This window comes from Dendrobium catenatum, unplaced genomic scaffold (assembly GCF_001605985.2).
Source record: "Dendrobium catenatum unplaced genomic scaffold, ASM160598v2 fragScaff_scaffold_1220, whole genome shotgun sequence".
In the NCBI taxonomy this organism is placed as follows: domain Eukaryota; kingdom Viridiplantae; phylum Streptophyta; class Magnoliopsida; order Asparagales; family Orchidaceae; genus Dendrobium; species Dendrobium catenatum.
The window spans coordinates 11,070,082-11,078,444 of NW_021319682.1; positions in this window are offsets into that span (position 1 = coordinate 11,070,082).

Consider the following 8,363-nt stretch of genomic DNA (forward strand, 5'->3'; position numbering starts at 1 on the left):
GCCACAACTTTGCTCTTCTTACTGCCATTATTGTATAATTGTTTAAGAGCAAAGATACATTGATTGAGATTTCCAATGCTTTGCAATTAATCCTAAAAAAAAGGAAGACTATTGAGTTATTGGCTCGTAAGTTTTCTTTTGACTATTTTTATAGCTCTGATAAGCATTAGTGAGCTAAATATTTCTTATAAGGACTTTGTAATCTTTTTTTATTACTAACTTTGGGGACCTCCATGAGTTATATATATATAATATATATATAATATATAATAATATATATATATATATAAGAGGAGGATTTCTTATAAGGCTATGTTCTTCTTCTTAAAGAACTATTTTAAATTTTTTTTGTAGGGTTCTTTGGTAATAACATTATTTAAACAAATATTTTCTTAGCTCACAAATCATTGTTGGTTGCCCAAGTTACATATTTTTTATATTGTGAGTGATTTTATGTGCTATAACTTTTTTTAAGGAATATAAATTTTATCATTTAGTTTATTTAAGACATAAGTATATATCATATATTTTATTTTAAGTAACAATTAAATGATGTGAGAATAATACAAATATGTGAAATATATATATATATATATATTAAATATAAAATATACATAAATACTAAATATATTATATAATTTTAAATTAAAGCAAACATTTATATTCCAGTAACAAGCATTTTTCTTTTGTCATAATCGAAATGGAACCGAGAAGGTAAATGGTCAATCAGCGAAAGGAAGAAAGATTGGTAAATTTAACTTATAAATTATTTATATTAAGATCATTTTTTAGTCAATTAAATTAAAAAAAATGATGATAATTTGATCATGAAATGAATCAAACAGTTCAATTAAATCTTCCAGTTCCAGTTCTTTTTTATTCTTGGTAAAAGCGATTTAGGCGGCGAATCAAACCAATCGAGAAACTTGTTCACCATTAAACCGGTCAGACCAGCCGGTTCAATCCAACTTTCTAACCTTTGATTGCTAGTTGAAATTGAAAATGCTATTGAAAAAAAAAAAAAAAGAAGAAGAAAATTTAGCTATTTGTTCATAAATAAGAAGTGCAGGCTTTGAAGAATGGGGTGATAATATTTTTTATATTGTATGGAAAAGCTTGGGAAACCATGAACTGAATGCACGAGGGTCATGCATCAGCTTATTTTATGAATTTAGAAGTCTATTAATGTCCAAACAGTTCACATTCATTAAAGTTACACAAATGTGGATACATTTACTATGTTTTATATATTATATTACAACTTGGTTATCTGTTTATTTGCTTTATATTTTTACTGGATCATTGAAAAAGATTATTTTTTCATTGCTTTTTAAATTAGTTTTTTAGTGCATAAATTAAAATTTATGTTCTAGAAAGTTATTTTAAGAAGCAGTAAGAAAATCGTCCCAAACGAAGCCTATTTTTAATATCTAATTGAGAATAATTTTTGGATGTAAAGCATATGTCTCAGACTAGGCAAATTATTGTGTCCGGATTCGTCCGGACACCAATAAAAACACGCCACGTCACTCAAAAATATCGGGGCCCAATGCATTCGGGTGAGGTGGCGTGTCCGGATTGGATGTCCGCATGTCAGGTGACCGGACGCAATAATTTGCCCTCAAACTATGTATTTTAAAGAATTGATTGGACATCTTTCTTACTGCTTTATAAAGCAGCTTTTTAGTATTTTTTTTAATAAAGCTTTTTGTATTATAAAGCTGCTTTAGAAAGCAAGAATAAAGTTGTTCCAAACAAAGGCTCAATTTTACTCAAATGTATAAAAATTATAGGGTTTATAAGCATTAGAGACTATTTAAAACCCCTTCACAAGTGTGGAAGGGCATACTGTCTAGTCTGGTTGGCTAAGTTGTCAAAATAATTAGTTAATTAACAACATAAATCATACCATTAAACATCTAATTATTTGATTATAAATAGGCTGACCACATGACTACCCAAAATCTCAAATTCTAGTTATGTTCATTTAACAATCGTTAATGAGTTAATTATTCTATTGCTGTCATGTTAATTAGGAATAGGCTTTTTATTTTTTATTTTTCATTACTTTGAAATTGTTGATATATTTACTTATTTTTTATTCCCAAATTTAGTTATTCTTTTGCTCTTTCTTTGCCCTTAAAGAAACAATGGTAAGAGGGAGATATTGATAGCTAGGATATACTATTTGCAAATTTTTTTTACTTTAATTTACTTATATTGGGTCAGTGCATACAGTTTTCATTATTAGAGTGCTTCTGTGCTTATATAAAGATTAATATAATTGATATATTTACCAAAAAAACCACACAATTTAGCACGAATATTAAGGTAAAATTGGAATTAGAAACTTCTGAAATTAAATTTGAAATCTTAATTATAAACTCCAATTTCAAGCTTATGGTCGATCTGAACATCTCAATGAGGCGAGCCCAACGGTGCATAAAGTGATCCAATTTGAGCCTAAACGAGCTCAAATCAAAGACTTGAAGTATGAATGAAAATTTCAAACATTAATTGGATGATCATGATTTCCAAATCAAACATGCTTATAATCGAAACGAGCAGCTCGATCAGACGATGAATCCATCGAGCCCAAGATCACTCAATCATGTCATTCTTAGGACACTTAAATACTGAATAAAACTTGGTGATCAAAGGAATCAATATGGACCGTATGATAGAATGTTTTGGATTCTAGGTCAAATTATCAAAATGCTTATTCAAAGAGCCTATAAATAGAGCCCCATTCTTTACATGAGAGAATAGGAAGAATAGGGAGAACTCTTTCGCATTTTTTAGCCAGTTATTACCGCCGACCACTACTGTTTTAACAAATAATTTTTATGATATAAAAAATGAAAAAAAAAAAAATCATGAAATAGATTTGATATGTCTTTATTCAACCTGACAATATTAGGAGAATTAATATTTTCCTTATGAAATTTGAGAAACAAGAAATGCATTGTCCTCAATAGGATAATAAATCTTATATCAAAAAATAAACTTTATTGTACCATTTGAATCATATAATTATATATATTATTACCACAATCATTTATTTGAAACTTTTATTCATAAATATAATTGATATGAGGGTGTGATAGAGTATTCCATGAACTTGATGCCTCTCACTATTTGGGAACAGAAAGCTTTAATAGAAAATTTATTTTTATATTGTGACAGAAAACTAACATCTTTGAATGTACTCCTCACGCATTAAATGTTCTGTAACCATACAGTACTAATTTATAATTTTATATATGCTACAAAATAAAGATAAGATGTTATAAAACTTTTTTTTTTTCTAAAATAATTTTCATTCCTTTATTTTGTTAATATTTTCTTATAAAGTAATAAAGATTCAATCTTAGGGCAATATAAATTTGACCTACCTAAGATTAGCTCAAAACTATTAAATAAATAAATTTTTATTTCTTTTAAATATTAAAAAAATCTTATCTTCATTAAAAATATTTTAAATTAATTATTAAGATTAAAATGCAATATGGTATATAAATTAGATTAAATAATAAATTGATTGAATAGATTTGATTTAATTCTTCTTTATGATAGAATAATAAAAATGTTCAAATATAATTATAAGATGGTTATTTTTAAATGACATTATTTTATTTGAAAATTATAGAGAAATTTTTGTCATCATGATTTTAAAATAATAAGGTTATTCAAAGGTTATTTTTTATTAAAGAAGGTTGAAGTATTGCAATAAGGTTACAAAATTAGTCAAGTCAAAGCTGCTTCTTAGGTCTCTGTGGGTTGTACAGTAGTCCAAGTACCGAGAAATAAGAAAACAAGGCATATATATATGTTTTTTTTTTTTTTATAGTTTATGAAGTAAATTAAGTTGGTTTTGAACATATAAAGAAAATAATTTTAAGGCTTCTATTATTTATTTATTTATTTGTAGTAGAAACTTACAAAGAGGCTTACGTGCTAATTATATAAAAAAAAATTTGTTGCAAATTTATAAAGGGATCAAATGCTCACTAATGTTCAAAGAGCTATAATAAGAAATAAAAAGAAAACCTAATGATCCCTCTAAGATTACAAAATTAATAGCAATGAAAAAAAAAACAGCTAAACGGAGGCACGAAACCATCATTCAAAAAAGGATTAAGCATGAGACAACTTGTAATACTGGATGAAGAAACAACAACATATTGTCAAACTTGCAGAGGCTGCAAAATAGAGAAAGGGAAAGGAAATAAGGAGATTACTAAATCCACAGAGTATAGCGAAGATAGTTGCATGAAACCAAAGATGAATAAGAGCCTCAACTAGATCAATAGAGGAAGAAAGGATGACCAATTATATATAGCACCTGAAAGTATCAACCAAGTATAGCAAGAAAGCCAACTGAAGGCCAAGAGAATAACAAAATGAAAACCAATAAGAAAACCTCCCAACACAAATTAACAAAGAATCTAAATAAGCCCCAAATAAAAATGAACTAGGCCCATACATGAAGGAGAATCACCAAAATGACATAATGCAAAAGAACAAGCTAGCCACCAACAAAGGAACCCCATCATTAAAGCACCACCAAAAAATGATAATCCACTGGCCAGAACAACAAATCTAACAAAAATAGTCCACAAAAGTGCAACAGGAAAGACAAAATAGAGAGAGAAAAAACAAGAACAAACCCAACAAAGAAAAACTCTAGCTGAAGACAATATTATCCAATAAAGAAATAAGCCCAGGCAACAAGAGAATGACCACCCATGAAACAAATAGAGTAGCTAAGAAACAATCCAAAGTAACCCACATATGAATTGACCTATGAGACGATCCACCAACCAGAAATAAAAAAGCCAACAACTATGAACCAACCAAAAAATAAAAAAGCAAATAAGCACAATTATTCCCTTCCCTCCAAATGTGAGTGATCACAAGATCAACTTGATAAAGACTATTCATAATGTTCCTAAAAGTGTAATAGAGGTTAGCATTATTATAAGAGTTGGATTGGATTAAATTAACCAAATACAAAGAGTCAAATTCAATCCAAATCTTATTAAAATTATGCTCCAGGCAATACTTGAGGCCCAATTACAAAGCTTTAACCTCAACAACAATAACTTTACAAGTAGGAATATGAGAAGAAAATGCAAAAACCAAGTCGCCATAATGGTCTCTAACAGTAGCAACATAGCTAGTCTCCAGCTTAGAAACAGGCCCATCAATGTTTAATTTAAACTGAGTCAAGTGAGGCTTCTTCCATTAAAAAAATTCTAGAAGAGAGAACACTATTTCCAAGATCAAAAGAGACTTGGAAAAGGGATCACCAACTCATGTTGCTCTTGAAGTGCTTGGGAAGAAGAAAAATAGCATAAACAACTTGATGAATGTTTTTCTTGAGGGAAATAATGATCTTATCAGAACTCATTTTTATGCCTTGATGTTTGCAATTGTTCCTCTCAATCCAAAGAAGTCAAAGAACCACTATATATGATTAATAGTTAAAATATATTCAACCTTCTTTGTATAAAACTAATGAACAAGAAGAGAATAGCAATGAGAATTGATATAATTCATATTAATACCCAGAGCATTATCCAAAAAATATCAAACATTGATGGATATCGGCCCATGAATAAAAACATGATTAATAGTCTTTAAATCAGAGCAACATTGACATTTAGAGGTGACATATAAGCCTTTTTCTAAGGTTTATCATCGACGGGAAGAAAACCATTAAGGGCATGCCAAGTTAGGGCTGCAAGCGAACCAAATGTTTGATGAGCTACTTGTTGCTCGATTCGATTAAAGCTCATTTGTGACTATTTAACTAACTAAACAAAAAAACTTGAACAACATTTTAATACTCGACCCTTAAATAAATAAACTTGAACACTAATGTGTTCAGTTCATTTATGTTCATGAACAATATCATTTGAAGCTTGTGAATATGCTCGACATTAATCCCGATTCGTGTTCAATTCAGAACTCGTGAATAAGCTCGATAAAAACACGATTAATATTTAATTATAAAATTGATAAATATATATAATATAAATATTTTAATTTATTATAACATAATTACATAGTTATTTTGATTAATAATTTTTAAAGTGATTAAATATTATAATATATGTTGTAGTTTTAATTTTCTTATAATTGCTATTTTATTATATTACATCGTTATATCTTGCTTATTTGATAGCTCAAGAATACTCGTTAGATTTGTTCATGAGCATGCTTGTTTGATAGTTTAAAAAAATTTGCTAAATATGTTTACGAACATAGCTCGTTAAAGTTTATTTGTTTAAAGCTCTATAAGCATGCACTAAACAAATCGAATATGAACCAAACATGAACACAATTAATTTAAATGAACCAAACATAAACACAAACAATAAAGCTCGAATCAAACAAGAACTGAACTTGAACAAGCTAAAATGTTGTCGTGGTAAAACAAATGTGGTCATAAATTAGAAATGAAGATCCATACAAGAAAAATAGGAGTCTCAACAAAGATATCGAACATAAGAGTCTATTTGATTAATTTAATGAACAACTATTCACATAACAAGCCCTACGAGCAAAGATTCGGGTTTAGTCCAAATAGTTAAAGAGCTTAAGTAGGACATGTCGAGGATCTAGCTACAAGAGTCATAGAAAACTCAGTAAAAAAGTTTTAGCGAAAACAAAACTTTTTGGATACAGTTTAGAACATGACAATGGAAAGGAAATTTTCTTACAAGGGAAAATTCGAAGGGAGATGCAAAAGCTTGAATTTCTTCTTTAGAAATCTAAAAAATAGGTAACCACAATGCATAGTATGCTTAAGAGCCATAAAAATTAACACTCGATGATTCTGATCTAGCCAAAACTTCCTTAAAAGATTGGGACTAGTTTTTATACGCCAAAAAGCCAGGGTCGATCCTCTTGGGAGGAAGACCAACCATCCTGGAAGAAGATGGATCCACCATCACAGCTAGGATGAAGAAACACCAAAACCAAGAACAAAACACATAAAAGGAGAGCCCATAGGCTAAAACATGGAGAAAAATGAATTACAGGGGGGAAAGGGTTAGAGAACTCCCCATGGTAGGCAGATGAAGATGACGAGCAAGAGAACAAGGAGGAGGAAAACCCTTAGCAAAGCTCTTTCGACTATTTTGTAAAATTGTTATAAAGAAACTAACTTTTTAATATAAAAATTTTTTAAAGCAGTAATTAATTGCAGTGGCCAAACAAAAATTGTAGTTGTAGTCTGTAAAATATAGTAAGAAAGTTGTCCCAAATGAACATAAGTATTTTTTAGATAAATGACAAATTAGTCCCAAAAAACTATTTTCTTGTTGTGATTACAACCTTCTCACAGTGCTACTTGAAAAACTTTAATCAGCCCTATGAAATTCAACTAACAATGCTTCATTTTCTTCCACACTTAGGTCTTTTTTGATTGGGTCAACATTTTCTCATTAATCCTGAGTCTTATTATTCATTTCTAAACCACCTACCACCGATCGTCTCCTTCCTGTTTAGAAGATCTCTAAGTACAATCTTCTTTTTAAACTCAAGTTGATATATGATAGATTATCAATATTATCATATATGCTAAATATTTATAATATGAACCTATAATGATTATTTATCATTATTGAGAATATTATTGTTTATTACTTTTATTGCTCTCTTCTATTATTTAGATATAGAAATACTTATATTAATATATCAATCAAGCAAAAAATATATATAATTTGTTATTTGATCATGCATGATATTGTATAATAGTGGACAAATGCACAAATAAAATAAATGGCTAGAATTTGTGTGGTAGTAGCATAAAATAAAATAGTTATAGTAATCAACAAAAACTAGTGAAGAAGAATGATTGATAGAGTTTTAAATCAACTTAGCATGTACCAATTTAAGCTTGTGGGAAACAAATTAATACCATTTCATTAATATTACAACATATGGTATATATTTATACTATGTATTTACAATAGTTATTGTTGTAATATATTCTCATTATTGTTCGTAATCTATGATGTATCTACACACCTCTTAAAATCATTCGCTCGCACTGTTCGCCCTAGCGCCGCTCTGGCGATTTAGGGTTTTCTTCGTGCGATCGTTTTTCTCCTCTTCTCCTCCTTTTTTCTTCTTGTTTTTCGTGAGATCGGAGTGTTCTAGTGTTTGTTCCTTCGGCTTTTGCCCTTTTGGGCTCCTTTTGCATGGCGGAAGTTCCCTCGTCTGCTTCCTAGGGGATTGCTTCCGAGCCGGTGAGCCATCATAACAGAGGTTTCTTTAATCTGGATGGGGATGTTTCCAAATCGCCTTCTAGATCTTGTTCCTTCAAAGAGGTACTCTCTGGTAAATCGGAT